The sequence below is a fragment of the Megalopta genalis genome, chromosome 9 (genome assembly GCF_051020955.1).
Source record: "Megalopta genalis isolate 19385.01 chromosome 9, iyMegGena1_principal, whole genome shotgun sequence".
In the NCBI taxonomy this organism is placed as follows: Eukaryota; Metazoa; Arthropoda; class Insecta; order Hymenoptera; family Halictidae; genus Megalopta; species Megalopta genalis.
Genome location: NC_135021.1, coordinates 1,211,949 through 1,231,036, shown reverse-complemented (window position 1 = coordinate 1,231,036; position 19,088 = coordinate 1,211,949).

Below are 19,088 nucleotides of genomic sequence, written 5' to 3'. Positions count from 1 at the left end.
TGCCATTTTCTGACATTAGATTTCGTTCTAAATGCTTAATCCCTATGTAAAAGTGTTATTTATGCAAGAATATCGTAGTTTGAGGTAAATCTAATTATAGGTTTTTTCAGAAAATTGAAAAGACCGAAAAATCGCTAGCGTAAAGTGCCATTTTCTGACATTAGATTTCGTTCTAAATGCTTCATCCCCATGTAAAAACGCTATTTAAGCAATAATATCGTATTTTGAAGAAAATCTAATGATAGGTTTTTACAGAAATTTGAAAAAACCGAAAAATCACTACAGTAAACCGCCATTTTCTGACTTTAGATTTCGTTCTAAATACTTAGTTCTAATGTAAAATCGTTAGCTAAGCTAGATTCCCGTATTTAAGAAAATCTAATGACAGGTTTTTTCAGAAAATTGAAAAAACCGTAAAATCATAAGAGGAAAGTGCCATTTTCTGACATTAGATTTCGTTCTAAATGCTTCATCCCTATGTAGAAACGTTATTTAAGCAAGAATATCGTATTTTGAAGTATATCTATAATGATAGGTTTTTTCAGAAAATTGAAAAATCCGTAAAATCACAAGAGTAAAGTGCCATTTTCTGAAATTAGATTTCGTTCTAAATGCTTAATTCCAATGTAAAAGTGTTATTTAAGCAAGAATATCGTAGTTTGAGGTAAATCTAATTATAGGTTTTTTCAGAAAATTGAAAAAACCGAAAAACCGCTAGAGTAAAGTGCCATTTTCTGACATTAGATTTCGTTCTAAATGCTTCATCCCTATGTAAAAACGTTATTGAAGCAAGAATATCGTATTTTGAAGTATATCTAATAATAGGTTCTTTCAGAAAATTGAAAAAACCGTAAAATCACGAGAGTAAAGTTCCATTTTCTGACATTACATTTCGTTCTAAATACTTAGTTCTAATGTAAAATCGTTAGCTAAGCCAGATTCTCGTATTTAAGAAAATCTAATGACAGGTTTTTTCAGAAAATTGAAAAAACCGTAAAATCATAAGAGGAAAGTGCCATTTTCTGACATTAGATTTCGTTCTAAATGCTTAATCCCTATGTAAAAGTGTTATTTATGCAAGAATATCGTAGTTTGAGGTAAATCTAATTATAGGTTTTTTCAGAAAATTGAAAAGACCGAAAAATCGCTAGCGTAAAGTGCCATTTTCTGACATTAGATTTCGTTCTAAATGCTTCATCCCTATGTAAAAACGTTATGTAAGCAAGAATATCGTATCTTGAAGTATATCTATAATGATAGGTTTTTTCAGAAAATTGAAAAAACCGTAAAATCACAAGAGTAAATTGCCATTTTCTGACATTAGATTTCGTTCTAAATGCTTAATCTCTATGTAAAAACGTTATTTAAGCAACAATATTGTACGTGGAAGGAAGTCTAAGAATAGGTTTTTACAGACATTTGAAAAAACCGAAAAATCACAAGAGTAAAGTGCCATTTTCTGACATTAGATTTCGTTCTAAATGTATAATCCCTATGTAAAAACGTTATTGAAGCAAGAATATCGTATTTTGAAGTATATCAATAATGATAGGTCCTTTCAGAAAATTGAAAAAACCGAAAAATCACAGGAGTAAAGTGCCATTTTCTGACATTAGATTTCGTTCTAAATGCTTCATCCCTATGTAAAAACGTTATTTAAGCAAGGATATCGTATTTTGAAGTATATCTATAATGATAGGTTTTTTCAGAAAATTGAAAAAACCGAAAAATCACAAGAGTAAAGTGCCATTTTCTGACATTAGATTTCGTTCTAAATGCTTAATCCCTATGTGAAAACGTTATTTAAGCAAGAATATCGTATTTTGAAGAAAATCTAATGATAGGTTTTTACAGAAAGTTGAAAAAACCGAAAAATCACTAGAGTAAAGCGCCATGTTCTGACTTTAGATTTCGTTCTAAATACTTAATTCTAATGTAAAATCGTTAGTTAAGCAAGATTCTCGTATTTAAAAAAATCTAATGAGAGGTGTTTTCAGAAAATTGAAGAAGCCGAAAAATCACAAGAGTAAAGTGCCATTTTCTGACATTACATTTCGTTCTAAATACTTAGTTCTAATGTAAAATCGTTAGCTAAGCCAGATTCTCGTATTTAAGAAAATCTAATGACAGGTTTTTTCAGAAAATTCAAAAAACCGTAAAATCATAAGAGGAAAGTGCCATTTTCTGACATTAGATTTCGTTCTAAATGCTTAATCCCTATGTAAAAGTGTTATTTATGCAAGAATATCGTAGTTTGAGGTAAATCTAATTATAGGTTTTTTCAGAAAATTGGAAAGACCGAAAAATCGCTAGCGTAAAGTGCCATTTTCTGACATTAGATTTCGTTCTAAATGCTTCATCCCTATGTAAAAACGTTATTTAAGCAAGAATATCGTATCTTGAAGTATATCTATAATGATAGGTTTTTTCAGAAAATTGAAAAAACCGTAAAATCACAAGAGTAAATTGCCATTTTCTGACATTAGATTTCGTTCTAAATGCTTAATCTCTATGTAAAAACGTTATTTAAGCAACAATATTGTACCTGGAAGGAAGTCTAAGAATAGGTTTTTACAGACATTTGAAAAAACCGAAAAATCACAAGAGTAAAGTGCCATTTTCTGACATTAGATTTCGTTCTAAATGTTTAATCCCTATGTAAAAACGTTATTGAAGCAAGAATATCGTATTTTGAAGTATATCAATAATGATAGGTCCTTTCAGAAAATTGAAAAAACCGAAAAATCACAGGAGTAAAGTGCCATTTTCTGACATTAGATTTCGTTCTAAATGCTTCATCCCTATGTAAAACGTTATTTAAGCAAGGATATCGTATTTTGAAGTATATCTATAATGATAGTTTTTTTCAGAAAATTGAAAAAACCGAAAAATCACAAGAGTAAAGTGCCATTTTCTGACATTAGATTTCGTTCTAAATGCTTAATCCCTATGTAAAAACGTTATTTAAGCAAGAATATCGTATTTTGAAGAAAATCTAATGATAGGTTTTTACAGAAAGTTGAAAAAACCGAAAAATCACTAGAGTAAAGCGCCATTTTCTGACTTTAGATTTCGTTCTAAATACTTAATTCTGATGTAAAATTGTTAGTTAAGCAAGATTCTCGTATTTAAAAAAATCTAATGAGAGGTGTTTTGAGAAAATTGAAGAAGCCGAAAAATCACAAGAGTAAAGTGCCATTTTCTGACATTACATTTCGTTCTAAATACTTAGTTCTAATGTAAAATCGTTAGCTAAGCCAGACTCTCGTATTTAAGAAAATCTAATGACAGGTTTTTTCAGAAAATTGAAAAAACCGTAAAATCATAAGAGGAAAGTGCCATTTTCTGACATTAGATTTCGTTCTAAATGCTTAATCCCTATGTAAAAGTGTTATCTAAGCAAGAATATCGTAGTATGAGGTAAATCTAATTATAGGTTTTTTCAGAAAATTGAAAAAACCGTAAAATCGCTAGAGTAAAGTGCCATTTTCTGACATTAGATTTCGTTCTAAATGCTTAATCTCTATGTAAAAACGTTATTTAAGCAACAATATTGTACCTGGAAGGAAGTCTAAGAATAGGTTTTTACAGACATTTGAAAAAACCGAAAAATCACAAGAGTAAAGTGCCATTTTCTGACATTAGATTTCGTTCTAAATGTTTAATCCCTATGTAAAAACGTTATTGAAGCAAGAATATCGTATTTTGAAGTATATCAATAATGATAGGTCCTTTCAGAAAATTGAAAAAACCGAAAAATCACAGGAGTAAAGTGCCATTTTCTGACATTAGATTTCGTTCTAAATGCTTCATCCCTATGTAAAACGTTATTTAAGCAAGGATATCGTATTTTGAAGTATATCTATAATGATAGTTTTTTTCAGAAAATTGAAAAAACCGAAAAATCACAAGAGTAAAGTGCCATTTTCTGACATTAGATTTCGTTCTAAATGCTTAATCCCTATGTAAAAACGTTATTTAAGCAAGAATATCGTATTTTGAAGAAAATCTAATGATAGGTTTTTACAGAAAGTTGAAAAAACCGAAAAATCACTAGAGTAAAGCGCCATTTTCTGACTTTAGATTTCGTTCTAAATACTTAATTCTGATGTAAAATTGTTAGTTAAGCAAGATTCTCGTATTTAAAAAAATCTAATGAGAGGTGTTTTGAGAAAATTGAAGAAGCCGAAAAATCACAAGAGTAAAGTGCCATTTTCTGACATTACATTTCGTTCTAAATACTTAGTTCTAATGTAAAATCGTTAGCTAAGCCAGACTCTCGTATTTAAGAAAATCTAATGACAGGTTTTTTCAGAAAATTGAAAAAACCGTAAAATCATAAGAGGAAAGTGCCATTTTCTGACATTAGATTTCGTTCTAAATGCTTAATCCCTATGTAAAAGTGTTATCTAAGCAAGAATATCGTAGTATGAGGTAAATCTAATTATAGGTTTTTTCAGAAAATTGAAAAAACCGTAAAATCGCTAGAGTAAAGTGCCATTTTCTGACATTAGATTTCGTTCTAAATGCTTCATCCCTATGTAAAAACGTTATTTAAGCAAGAATATCGTATCTTGAAGTATATCTATAATGATAGGTTTTTTCAGAAAATTCAAAAAACCGTAAAATCATAAGAGGAAAGTGCCATTTTCTGACATTAGATTTCGTTCTAAATGCTTAATCCCTATGTAAAAGTGTTATCTAAGCAAGAATATCGTAGTTTGAGGTAAATCTAATTATAGGTTTTTTCAGAAAATTGAAAAAACCGTAAAATCGCTAGAGTAAAGTGCCATTTTCTGACATAAGATTTCGTTCTAAATGCTTCATCCCTATGTAAAAACGTTATGTAAGCAAGAATATCGTATTTTGAAGTAAATCTAATTATAGGTTTTTTCAGAAAATTGAAAAAACCGAAAAATCGCTAGAGTAAAGTGCCATTTTCTGACATTAGATTTCGTTCTAAATGCTCAATCCCTATATAAAAACGTTATTTAAGCAAGATTATGGTATTTTGAAGAAAATCTAATGATAGGTTTTTTCAGAAAATTGAGAAAACCGAAAAATCACAAGAGTAAAGTGCCATTTTCTGACATTAGATTTCGTTCTAAATGCTCAATCCCTATATAAAAACGTTATTTAAGCAAGATTATGGTATTTTGAAGAAAATCTAATGATAGGTTTTTTCAGAAAATTGAAAAAACCGAAAAGTCACAAGAGTAAAGTGACATTTTCTGACATTACATTTCGTTCTAAATACTTAATTTTAATGTAAAATCGTTAGTTAAGCAAGATTCTCGTATTTAAAAAATCTGATGATAGGTTTTTTCAGAAAATTGAAAAAACCGAAAAATCACAAGAGTAAAGTGCCATTTTCTGACATTAGATTTCGTTCTAAATGGTTAATCCCTATGTAAAAACGTTATTGAAGCAAGAATATCGTATTTTGAAGTGTATCAATAATGATAGATCCTTTCAGAAAATTGAAAAAACCGAAAAATCACAAGAGTAAAGTGCCATTTTCTGACATTAGATTTCGTTCTAAATGCTTAATCCCTATGTAAAAACGTTATTTAAGCAAGAATATCGTATTTTGAAGAAAATCTAATGATAGGTTTTTACAGAAAGTTGAAAAAACCGAAAAATCACAAGAGTAATGTGCCATTTTCTGACATTACATTTCGTTCTAAATACTTATTTCTAATGTAAAATCGTTAGCTAAGCCAGACTCTCGTATTTAAGAAAATCTAATGACAGGTTTTTTCAGAAAATTGAAAAAACCGTAAAATCATAAGAGGAAAGTGCCATTTTCTGACATTAGATTTCGTTCTAAATGCTTAACCCCTATGTAAAAGTGTTATCTAAGCAAGAATATCGTAGTATGAGGTAAATCTAATTATAGGTTTTTTCAGAAAATTGAAAAAACCGAAAAATCGCTAGAGTAAAGTGCCATTTTCTGACATTAGATTTCGTTCTAAATGCTTCATCCCTATGTAAAAACGTTATTTAAGCAAGAATATCGTATCTTGAAGTATATCTATAATGATAGGTTTTTTCAGAAAATTCAAAAAACCGTAAAATCATAAGAGGAAAGTGCCATTTTCTGACATTAGATTTCGTTCTAAATGCTTAATCCCTATGTAAAAGTGTTATCTCAGCATGAATATCGTAGTTTGAGGTAAATCTAATTATAGGTTTTTTCAGAAAATTGAAAAAACCGTAAAATCGCTAGAGTAAAGTGCCATTTTCTGACATAAGATTTCGTTCTAAATGCTTCAACCCTATGTAAAAACGTTATGTAAGCAAGAATATCGTATTTTGAAGTAAATCTAATTATAGGTTTTTTCAGAAAATTGAAAAAACCGAAAAATCGCTAGAGTAAAGTGCCATTTTCTGACATTAGATTTCGTTCTAAATGCTCAATCCCTATATAAAAACGTTATTTAAGCAAGATTATGGTATTTTGAAGAAAATCTAATGATAGGTTTTTTCAGAAAATTGAGAAAACCGAAAAATCACAAGAGTAAAGTGCCATTTTCTGACATTAGATTTCGTTCTAAATGCTTCATCCCTATGTAAAAATGTTATTTAAGCAAGAATATCGTATTTTGAAGTATATCTATAATGATAGGTTTTTTCAGAAAATTGAAAAAACCGAAAAGTCACAAGAGTAAAGTGACATTTTCTGACATTACATTTCGTTCTAAATACTTAATTCTAATGTAAAATCGTTAGTTAAGCAAGATTCTCGTATTTAAAAAATCTGATGATAGGTTTTTTCAGAAAATTGAAAAAACCGAAAAATCACAAGAGTAAAGTGCCATTTTCTGACATTAGATTTCGTTCTAAATGCTTCATCCCTATGTAAAAACGTTATTTATGCAAGAATATCGTATTTTGAAGTATATCTATAATGATAGTTTTTTTCAGAAAATTGAAAAAACCGAAAAAACACAAGAGTAAAGTGCCATTTTCTGACATTAGATTTCGTTCTAAATGCTTAATCCCTATGTAAAAACGTTATTTAAGCAAGAATATCGTATTTTGAAGAAAATCTAATGATAGGTTTTTACAGAAAGTTGAAAAAACCGAAAAATCACTAGAGTAAAGTGCCATTTTCTGACATTAGATTTCGTTCTAAATGCTCAATCCCTATATAAAAACGTTATTTAAGCAAGATTATGGTATTTTGAAGAAAATCTAATGATAGGTTTTTTCAGAAAATTGAGAAAACCGAAAAATCACAAGAGTAAAGTGCCATTTTCTGACATTAGATTTCGTTCTAAATGCTCAATCCCTATATAAAAACGTTATTTAAGCAAGATTATGGTATTTTGAAGAAAATCTAATGATAGGTTTTTTCAGAAAATTGAGAAAACCGAAAAATCACAAGAGTAAAGTGCCATTTTCTGACATTAGATTTCGTTCTAAATGCTTAATCCCTATGTAAAAGTGTTATTTATGCAAGAATATCGTAGTTTGAGGTAAATCTAATTATAGGTTTTTACAGAAAATTGAAAAGACCGAAAAATGGCTAGCGTAAAGTGCCATTTTCTGACATTAGATTTCGTTCTAAATGCTTCATCCCTATGTAAAAACGATATTTAAGCAAGAATATCGTATTTTGAAGTATATCTATAATGATACGTTTTTTCAGAAAATTGAAAAAACCGAAAAATCACAAGAGTAAAGTGCCATTTTCTGACATTACATTTCGTTCTAAATGCTGCATCCCTATGTAAAAACGTTATGTAAGCAAGAATATCGTATCTTGAAGTATATCTATAATGATAGGTTTTTTCAGAAAATTGAAAAAACCGTAAAATCACAAGAGTAAAGTGCCATTTTCTGACATTAGATTTCGTTCTAAATGATTAATCTCTATGTAAAAACGTCATTTAAGCAACAATATTGTACCTGGAAGGAAGTCTAAGAATAGGTTTTTACAGACATTTGAAAAAACCGAAAAATCACAAGAGTAAAGTGCCATTTTCTGACATTAGATTTCGTTCTAAATGTTTAATCCCTATGTAAAAACGTTATTGAAGCAAGAATATCGTATTTTAAAGTATATCAATAATGATAGGTCCTTTCAGAAAATTGAAAAATCCGAAAAATCACAAGAGTAAAGTGCCATTTTCTGACATTAGATTTCGTTCTAAATGCTTAATCCCTATGTAAAAATGTTATTTAAGCAAGAATATCGTATTTTGAAGAAAATCTAATGATAGGTTTTTACAGAAAGTTGAAAAACCGAAAAATCACTACAGTAAACCGCCATTTTCTGACATTAGATTTCGTTCTAAATGCTTAATTCCTATGTAAAAGTCTTATTTAAGCAAGAATATCGTAGTTTGAGGTAAATCTAATTATAGGTTTTTTCAGAAAATTGAAAAAACCGAAAAACCGCTAGAGTATTGTGCCATTTTCTGACATTAGATTTCGTTCTAAATGCTTCATCCCTATGTAAAAACGTTATTGAAGCAAGAATATCGTATTTTGAAGTATATCTAATAATAGGTTCTTTCAGAAAATTGAAAAAACCGTAAAATCACGAGAGTAAAGTTCCATTTTCTGACATTAGATTTCGTTCTAAATGTTTAATCCCTATATAAAAACGTTATATAAGCAAGATTATGGTATTTTGAAGAAAATCTAATGATGGGTTTTTTCAGAAAATTGAGAAGACCGAAAAATCACAAGAGTAAAGTGCCTTTTTCTGACATTAGATTTCGTTCTAAATGCATAATCCCTATGTAAAAACGTTATTTAAGCAAGAATATCGGACATTGAAGAAAATCAAATGATAGATTCTTTCAGAAAATTGAAAAACCCGAAAAATCACAAGAGTAAAGTGCCATTTTCTGACATTAGATTTCGTTCTAAATGTTTAATCCCTATGTAAAAACGTTATTGAAGCAAGAATATCGTGTTTCGAAGTATATCTATAATGATAGGTTTTTTCAGAAAATTGAAGAAGCCGAAAAATCACAAGAGTAAAGTGCCATTTTCTGACATTACATTTCGTTCTAAATACTTAGTTCTAATGTAAAATCGTTAGCTAAGCCAGATTCTCGTATTTAAGAAAATCTAATGATAGGTTTTTACAGAAATTTGAAAAAACCGAAAAATCACTACAGTAAACCGCCATTTTCTGACTTTAGATTTCGTTCTAAATACTTAGTTCTAATGTAAAATCGTTAGCTAAGCTAGATTCCCGTATTTAAGAAAATCTAATGACAGGTTTTTTCAGAAAATTGAAAAAACCGTAAAATCATAAGAGGAAAGTGCCATTTTCTGACATTAGATTTCGTTCTAAATGCTTCATCCCTATGTAGAAACGTTATTTAAGCAAGAATATCGTATTTTGAAGTATATCTATAATGATAGGTTTTTTCAGAAAATTGAAAAATCCGTAAAATCACAAGAGTAAAGTGCCATTTTCTGACATTAGATTTCGTTCTAAATGCTTAATTCCTATGTAAAAGTGTTATCTAAGCAAGAATATCGTAGTTTGAGGTAAATCTAATTATAGGTTTTTTCAGAAAATTGAAAAAACCGAAAAACCGCTAGAGTAAAGTGCCATTTTCTGACATTAGATTTCGTTCTAAATACTTAATTCTAATGTAAAATCGTTAGTTAAGCAAGATTCTCGTATTTAAAAAAATCTAATGAGAGGTGTTTTCAGAAAATTGAAGAAGCCGAAAAATCACAAGAGTAAAGTGCCATTTTCTGACATTACATTTCGTTCTAAATACTTAGTTCTAATGTAAAATCGTTAGCTAAGCCAGATTCTCGTATTTAAGAAAATCTAATGACAGGTTTTTTCAGAAAATTCAAAAAACCGTAAAATCATAAGAGGAAAGTGCCATTTTCTGACATTAGATTTCGTTCTAAATGCTTAATCCCTATGTAAAAGTGTTATTTATGCAAGAATATCGTAGTTTGAGGTAAATCTAATTATAGGTTTTTTCAGAAAATTGGAAAGACCGAAAAATCGCTAGCGTAAAGTGCCATTTTCTGACATTAGATTTCGTTCTAAATGCTTCATCCCTATGTAAAAACGTTATTTAAGCAAGAATATCGTATTTTGAAGTATATCTATAATGATAGGTTTTTTCAGAAAATTGAAAAATCCGTAAAATCACAGGAGTAAAGTGCCATTTTCTGACATTAGATTTCGTTCTAAATGCTTCATCCCTATGTAAAAACGTTATTTAAGCAAGGATATCGTATTTTGAAGTATATCTATAATGATAGGTTTTTTCAGAAAATTGAAAAAACCGAAAAATCACAAGAGTAAAGTGCCATTTTCTGACATTAGATTTCGTTCTAAATGCTTAATCCCTATGTGAAAACGTTATTTAAGCAAGAATATCGTATTTTGAAGAAAATCTAATGATAGGTTTTTACAGAAAGTTGAAAAAACCGAAAAATCACTAGAGTAAAGCGCCATTTTCTGACTTTAGATTTCGTTCTAAATACTTAATTCTAATGTAAAATCGTTAGTTAAGCAAGATTCTCGTATTTAAAAAAATCTAATGAGAGGTGTTTTCAGAAAATTGAAGAAGCCGAAAAATCACAAGAGTAAAGTGCCATTTTCTGACATTACATTTCGTTCTAAATACTTAGTTCTAATGTAAAATCGTTAGCTAAGCCAGATTCTCGTATTTAAGAAAATCTAATGACAGGTTTTTTCAGAAAATTCAAAAAACCGTAAAATCATAAGAGGAAAGTGCCATTTTCTGACATTAGATTTCGTTCTAAATGCTTAATCCCTATGTAAAAGTGTTATTTATGCAAGAATATCGTAGTTTGAGGTAAATCTAATTATAGGTTTTTTCAGAAAATTGGAAAGACCGAAAAATCGCTAGCGTAAAGTGCCATTTTCTGACATTAGATTTCGTTCTAAATGCTTCATCCCTATGTAAAAACGTTATTTAAGCAAGAATATCGTATTTTGAAGTATATCTATAATGATAGGTTTTTTCAGAAAATTGAAAAATCCGTAAAATCACAGGAGTAAAGTGCCATTTTCTGACATTAGATTTCGTTCTAAATGCTTCATCCCTATGTAAAAACGTTATTTAAGCAAGGATATCGTATTTTGAAGTATATCTATAATGATAGGTTTTTTCAGAAAATTGAAAAAACCGAAAAACCGCTAGAGTAAAGTGCCATTTTCTGACATTAGATTTCGTTCTAAATGCTTCATCCCTATGTAAAAACGTTATTGAAGCAAGAATACCGTATTTTGAAGTATATCTAATAATAGGTTCTTTCAGAAAATTGAAAAAACCGTAAAATCACGAGAGTAAAGTTCCATTTTCTGACATTACATTTCGTTCTAAATACTTAGTTCTAATGAAAAATCGTTAGCTAAGCCAGATTCTCGTATTTAAGAAAATCTAATGACAGGTTTTTTCAGAAAATTGAAAAAACCGTAAAATCATAAGAGGAAAGTGCCATTTTCTGACATTAGATTTCGTTCTAAATGCTTAATCCCTATGTAAAAGTGTTATTTATGCAAGAATATCGTAGTTTGAGGTAAATCTAATTATAGGTTTTTTCAGAAAATTGAAAAGACCGAAAAATCGCTAGCGTAAAGTGCCATTTTCTGACATTAGATTTCGTTCTAAATGCTTCATCCCTATGTAAAAACGTTATTTAAGCAAGAATATCGTATTTTGAAGTATATCTATAATGATACGTTTTTTCAGAAAATTGAGAAAACCGAAAAATCACAAGAGTAAAGTGCCATTTTCTGACATTACATTTCGTTCTAAATGCTTCATCCCTATGTAAAAACGTTATTTAAGCAACAATATTGTACCTGGAAGGAAGTCTAAGAATAGGTTTTTACAGACATTTGAAAAAACCGAAAAATCACAAGAGTAAAGTGCCATTTTCTGACATTAGATTTCGTTCTAAATGTTTAATCCCTATGTAAAAACGTTATTGAAGCAAGAATATCGTATTTTGAAGTATATCAATAATGATAGGTCCTTTCAGAAAATTGAAAAAACCGAAAAATCACAGGAGTAAAGTGCCATTTTCTGACATTAGATTTCGTTCTAAATGCTTCATCCCTATGTAGAAACGTTATTTAAGCAAGAATATCGTATTTTGAAGTATATCTATAATGATAGGTTTTTTCAGAAAATTGAAAAATCCGTAAAATCACAAGAGTAAAGTGCCATTTTCTGACATTAGATTTCGTTCTAAATGCTTAATTCCTATGTAAAAGTGTTATTTAAGCAAGAATATCGTAGTTTGAGGTAAATCTAATTATAGGTTTTTTCAGAAAATTGAAAAAACCGAAAAACCGCTAGAGTAAAGTGCCATTTTCTGACATTAGATTTCGTTCTAAATGCTTCATCCCTATGTAAAAACGTTATTGAAGCAAGAATATCGTATTTTGAAGTATATCTAATAATAGGTTCTTTCAGAAAATTGAAAAAACCGTAAAATCACGAGAGTAAAGTTCCATTTTCTGACATTACATTTCGTTCTAAATACTTAGTTCTAATGTAAAATCGTTAGCTAAGCCAGATTCTCGTATTTAAGAAAATCTAATGACAGGTTTTTTCAGAAAATTGAAAAAACCGTAAAATCATAAGAGGAAAGTGCCATTTTCTGACATTAGATTTCGTTCTAAATGCTTAATCCCTATGTAAAAGTGTTATTTATGCAAGAATATCGTAGTTTGAGGTAAATCTAATTATAGGTTTTTTCAGAAAATTGAAAAGACCGAAAAATCGCTAGCGTAAAGTGCCATTTTCTGACATTAGATTTCGTTCTAAATGCTTCATCCCTATGTAAAAACGTTATGTAAGCAAGAATATCGTATCTTGAAGTATATCTATAATGATAGGTTTTTTCAGAAAATTGAAAAAACCGTAAAATCACAAGAGTAAATTGCCATTTTCTGACATTAGATTTCGTTCTAAATGCTTAATCTCTATGTAAAAACGTTATTTAAGCAACAATATTGTACCTGGAAGGAAGTCTAAGAATAGGTTTTTACAGACATTTGAAAAAACCGAAAAATCACAAGAGTAAAGTGCCATTTTCTGACATTAGATTTCGTTCTAAATGTTTAATCCCTACGTAAAAACGTTATTGAAGCAAGAATATCGTATTTTGAAGTATATCAATAATGATAGGTCCTTTCAGAAAATTGAAAAAACCGAAAAATCACAGGAGTAAAGTGCCATTTTCTGACATTAGATTTCGTTCTAAATGCTTCATCCCTATGTAAAACGTTATTTAAGCAAGGATATCGTATTTTGAAGTATATCTATAATGATAGGTTTTTTCAGAAAATTGAAAAAACCGAAAAATCACAAGAGTAAAGTGCCATTTTCTGACATTAGATTTCGTTCTAAATGGTTAATCCCTATGTAAAAACGTTATTGAAGCAAGAATATCGTATTTTGAAGTATATCAATAATGATAGATCCTTTCAGAAAATTGAAAAAACCGAAAAATCACAAGAGTAAAGTGCCATTTTCTGACATTAGATTTCGTTCTAAATGCTTAATCCCTATGTAAAAACGTTATTTAAGCAAGAATATCGTATTTTGAAGAAAATCTAATGATAGGTTTTTACAGAAAGTTGAAAAAACCGAAAAATCACTAGAGTAAAGCGCCATTTTCTGACTTTAGATTTCGTTCTAAATACTTAATTCTGATGTAAAATCGTTAGTTAAGCAAGATTCTCGTATTTAAAAAATCTGATGATAGGTTTTTTCAGAAAATTGAAAAAACCGAAAAATCACAAGAGTAAAGTGCCATTTTCTGACATTAGATTTCGTTCTAAATACTTAGTTCTAATGTAAAATCGTTAGCTAAGCCAGACTCTCGTATTTAAGAAAATCTAATGACAGGTTTTTTCAGAAAATTGAAAAAACCGTAAAATCATAAGAGGAAAGTGCCATTTTCTGACATTAGATTTCGTTCTAAATGCTTAATCCCTATGTAAAAGTGTTATCTAAGCAAGAATATCGTAGTATGAGGTAAATCTAATTATAGGTTTTTTCAGAAAATTGAAAAAACCGAAAAATCGCTAGAGTAAAGTGCCATTTTCTGACATTAGATTTCGTTCTAAATGCTTCATCCCTATGTAAAAACGTTATTTAAGCAAGAATATCGTATCTTGAAGTATATCTATAATGATAGGTTTTTTCAGAAAATTCAATAAACCGTAAAATCATAAGAGGAAAGTGCCATTTTCTGACATTAGATTTCGTTCTAAATGCTTAATCCCTATGTAAAAGTGTTATCTCAGCAAGAATATCGTAGTTTGAGGTAAATCTAATTATAGGTTTTTTCAGAAAATTGAAAAAACCGTAAAATCGCTAGAGTAAAGTGCCATTTTCTGACATAAGATTTCGTTCTAAATGCTTCAACCCTATGTAAAAACGTTATGTAAGCAAGAATATCGTATTTTGAAGTAAATCTAATTATAGGTTTTTTCAGAAAATTGAAAAAACCGAAAAATCGCTAGAGTAAAGTGCCATTTTCTGACATTAGATTTCGTTCTAAATGCTCAATCCCTATATAAAAACGTTATTTAAGCAAGATTATGGTATTTTGAAGAAAATCTAATGATAGGTTTTTTCAGAAAATTGAGAAAACCGAAAAATCACAAGAGTAAAGTGCCATTTTCTGACATTAGATTTCGTTCTAAATGCTTCATCCCTATGTAAAAATGTTATTTAAGCAAGAATATCGTATTTTGAAGTATATCTATAATGATAGGTTTTTTCAGAAAATTGAAAAAACCGAAAAGTCACAAGAGTAAAGTGACATTTTCTGACATTACATTTCGTTCTAAATACTTAATTCTAATGTAAAATCGTTAGTTAAGCAAGATTCTCGTATTTAAAAAATCTGATGATAGGTTTTTTCAGAAAATTGAAAAAACCGAAAAATCACAAGAGTAAAGTGCCATTTTCTGACATTAGATTTCGTTCTAAATGCTTCATCCCTATGTAAAAACGTTATTTATGCAAGAATATCGTATTTTGAAGTATATCTATAATGATAGTTTTTTTCAGAAAATTGAAAAAACCGAAAAATCACAAGAGTAAAGTGCCATTTTCTGACATTAGATTTCGTTCTAAATGCTTAATCCCTATGTAAAAACATTATTTAAGCAAGAATATCGTATTTTGAAGAAAATCTAATGATAGGTTTTTACAGAAAGTTGAAAAAACCGAAAAATCACTAGAGTAAAGTGCCATTTTCTGACATTAGATTTCGTTCTAAATGCTCAATCCCTATATAAAAACGTTATTTAAGCAAGATTATGGTATTTTGAAGAAAATCTAATGATTGGTTTTTTCAGAAAATTGAGAAAACCGAAAAATCACAAGAGTAAAGTGCCATTTTCTGACATTAGATTTCGTTCTAAATGCTCAATCCCTATATAAAAACGTTATTTAAGCAAGATTATGGTATTTTGAAGAAAATCTAATGATAGGTTTTTTCAGAAAATTGAGAAAACCGAAAAATCACAAGAGTAAAGTGCCATTTTCTGACATTAGATTTCGTTCTAAATGCTTAATCCCTATGTAAAAGTGTTATTTATTCAAGAATATCGTAGTTTGAGGTAAATCTAATTATAGGTTTTTACAGAAAATTGAAAAGACCGAAAAATGGCTAGCGTAAAGTGCCATTTTCTGACATTAGATTTCGTTCTAAATGCTTCATCCCTATGTAAAAACGTTATTTAAGCAAGAATATCGTATTTTGAAGTATATCTATAATGATACGTTTTTTCAGAAAATTGAAAAAACCGAAAAATCACAAGAGTAAAGTGCCATTTTCTGACATTACATTTCGTTCTAAATGCTTCATCCCTATGTAAAAACGTTATGTAAGCAAGAATATCGTATCTTGAAGTATATCTATAATGATAGGTTTTTTCAGAAAATTGAAAAAACCGTAAAATCACAAGAGTAAAGTGCCATTTTCTGACATTAGATTTCGTTCTAAATGATTAATCTCTATGTAAAAACGTTATTTAAGCAACAATATTGTACCTGGAAGGAAGTCTAAGAATAGGTTTTTACAGACATTTGAAAAAACCGAAAAATCACAAGAGTAAAGTGCCATTTTCTGACATTAGATTTCGTTCTAAATGTTTAATCCCTATGTAAAAACGTTATTGAAGCAAGAATATCGTATTTTAAAGTATATCAATAATGATAGGTCCTTTCAGAAAATTGAAAAATCCGAAAAATCACAAGAGTAAAGTGCCATTTTCTGACATTAGATTTCGTTCTAAATGCTTAATCCCTATGTAAAAATGTTATTTAAGCAAGAATATCGTATTTTGAAGAAAATCTAATGATAGGTTTTTACAGAAAGTTGAAAAACCGAAAAATCACTACAGTAAACCGCCATTTTCTGACATTAGATTTCGTTCTAAATGCTTAATTCCTATGTAAAAGTCTTATTTAAGCAAGAATATCGTAGTTTGAGGTAAATCTAATTATAGGTTTTTTCAGAAAATTGAAAAAACCGAAAAACCGCTAGAGTATTGTGCCATTTTCTGACATTAGATTTCGTTCTAAATGCTTCATCCCTATGTAGAAACGTTATTGAAGCAAGAATATCGTATTTTGAAGTATATCTAATAATAGGTTCTTTCAGAAAATTGAAAAAACCGTAAAATCACGAGAGTAAAGTTCCATTTTCTGACATTACATTTCGTTCTAAATACTTAGTTCTAATGTAAAATCGTTAGCTAAGCCAGATTCTCGTATTTAAGAAAATCTAATGACAGGTTTTTTCAGAAAATTCATAAAACCGTAAAATCATAAGAGGAAAGTGCCATTTTCTGACATTAGATTTCGTTCTAAATGCTTAATCCCTATGTAAAAGTGTTATTTATGCAAGAATATCGTAGTTTGAGGTAAATCTAATTATAGGTTTTTTCAGAAAATTGAAAAGACCGAAAAATCGCTAGCGTAAAGTGCCATTTTCTGACATTAGATTTCGTTCTAAATGCTTCATCCCCATGTAAAAACGCTATTTAAGCAATAATATCGTATTTTGAAGAAAATCTAATGATAGGTTTTTACAGAAATTTGAAAAAACCGAAAAATCACTACAGTAAACCGCCATTTTCTGACTTTAGATTTCGTTCTAAATACTTAGTTCTAATGTAAAATCGTTAGCTAAGCTAGATTCCCGTATTTAAGAAAATCTAATGACAGGTTTTTTCAGAAAATTGAAAAAACCGTAAAATCATAAGAGGAAAGTGCCATTTTCTGACATTAGATTTCGTTCTAAATGCTTCATCCCTATGTAGAAACGTTATTTAAGCAAGAATATCGTATTTTGAAGTATATCTATAATGATAGGTTTTTTCAGAAAATTGAAAAATCCGTAAAATCACAAGAGTAAAGTGCCATTTTCTGAAATTAGATTTCGTTCTAAATGCTTAATTCCAATGTAAAAGTGTTATTTAAGCAAGAATATCGTAGTTTGAGGTAAATCTAATTATAGGTTTTTTCAGAAAATTGAAAAAACCGAAAAACCGCTAGAGTAAAGTGCCATTTTCTGACATTAGATTTCGTTCTAAATGCTTCATCCCTATGTAAAAACGTTATTGAAGCAAGAATATCGTATTTTGAAGTATATCTAATAATAGGTTCTTTCAGAAAATTGAAAAAACCGTAAAATCACGAGAGTAAAGTTCCATTTTCTGACATTACATTTCGTTCTAAATACTTAGTTCTAATGTAAAATCGTTAGCTAAGCCAGATTCTCGTATTTAAGAAAATCTAATGACAGGTTTTTTCAGAAAATTGAAAAAACCGTAAAATCATAAGAGGAAAGTGCCATTTTCTGACATTAGATTTCGTTCTAAATGCTTAATCCCTATGTAAAAGTGTTATTTATGCAAGAATATCGTAGTTTGAGGTAAATCTAATTATAGGTTTTTTCAGAAAATTGAAAAGACCGAAAAATCGCTAGCGTAAAGTGCCATTTTCTGACATTAGATTTCGTTCTAAATGCTTCATCCCTATGTAAAAACGTTATGTAAGCAAGAATATCGTATCTTGAAGTATATCTATAATGATAGGTTTTTTCAGAAAATTGAAAAAACCGTAAAATCACAAGAGTAAATTGCCATTTTCTGACATTAGATTTCGTTCTAAATGCTTAATCTCTATGTAAAAACGTTATTTAAGCAACAATATTGTACCTGGAAGGAAGTCTAAGAATAGGTTTTTACAGACATTTGAAAAAACCGAAAAATCACAAGAGTAAAGTGCCATTTTCTGACATTAGATTTCGTTCTAAATGTATAATCCCTATGTAAAAACGTTATTGAAGCAAGAATATCGTATTTTGAAGTATATCAATAATGATAGGTCCTTTCAGAAAATTGAAAAAACCGAAAAATCACAGGAGTAAAGTGCCATTTTCTGACATTAGATTTCGTTCTAAATGCTTCATCCCTATGTAAAAACGTTATTTAAGCAAGGATATCGTATTTTGAAGTATATCTATAATGATAGGTTTTTTCAGAAAATTGAAAAAACCGAAAAATCACAAGAGTAAAGTGCCATTTTCTGACATTAGATTTCGTTCTAAATGCTTAATCCCTATGTGAAAACGTTATTTAAGCAAGAATATCGTATTTTGAAGAAAATCTAATGATAGGTTTTTACAGAAAGTTGAAAAAACCGAAAAATCACTAGAGTAAAGCGCCATGTTCTGACTTTAGATTTCGTTCTAAATACTTAATTCTAATGTAAAATCGTTAGTTAAGCAAGATTCTCGTATTTAAAAAAATCTAATGAGAGGTGTTTTCAGAAAATTGAAGAAGCCGAAAAATCACAAGAGTAAAGTGCCATTTTCTGACATTACATTTCGTTCTAAATACTTAGTTCTAATGTAAAATCGTTAGCTAAGCCAGATTCTCGTATTTAAGAAAATCTAATGACAGGTTTTTTCAGAAAATTCAAAAAACCGTAAAATCATAAGAGGAAAGTGCCATTTTCTGACATTAGATTTCGTTCTAAATGCTTAATCCCTATGTAAAAGTGTTATTTATGCAAGAATATCGT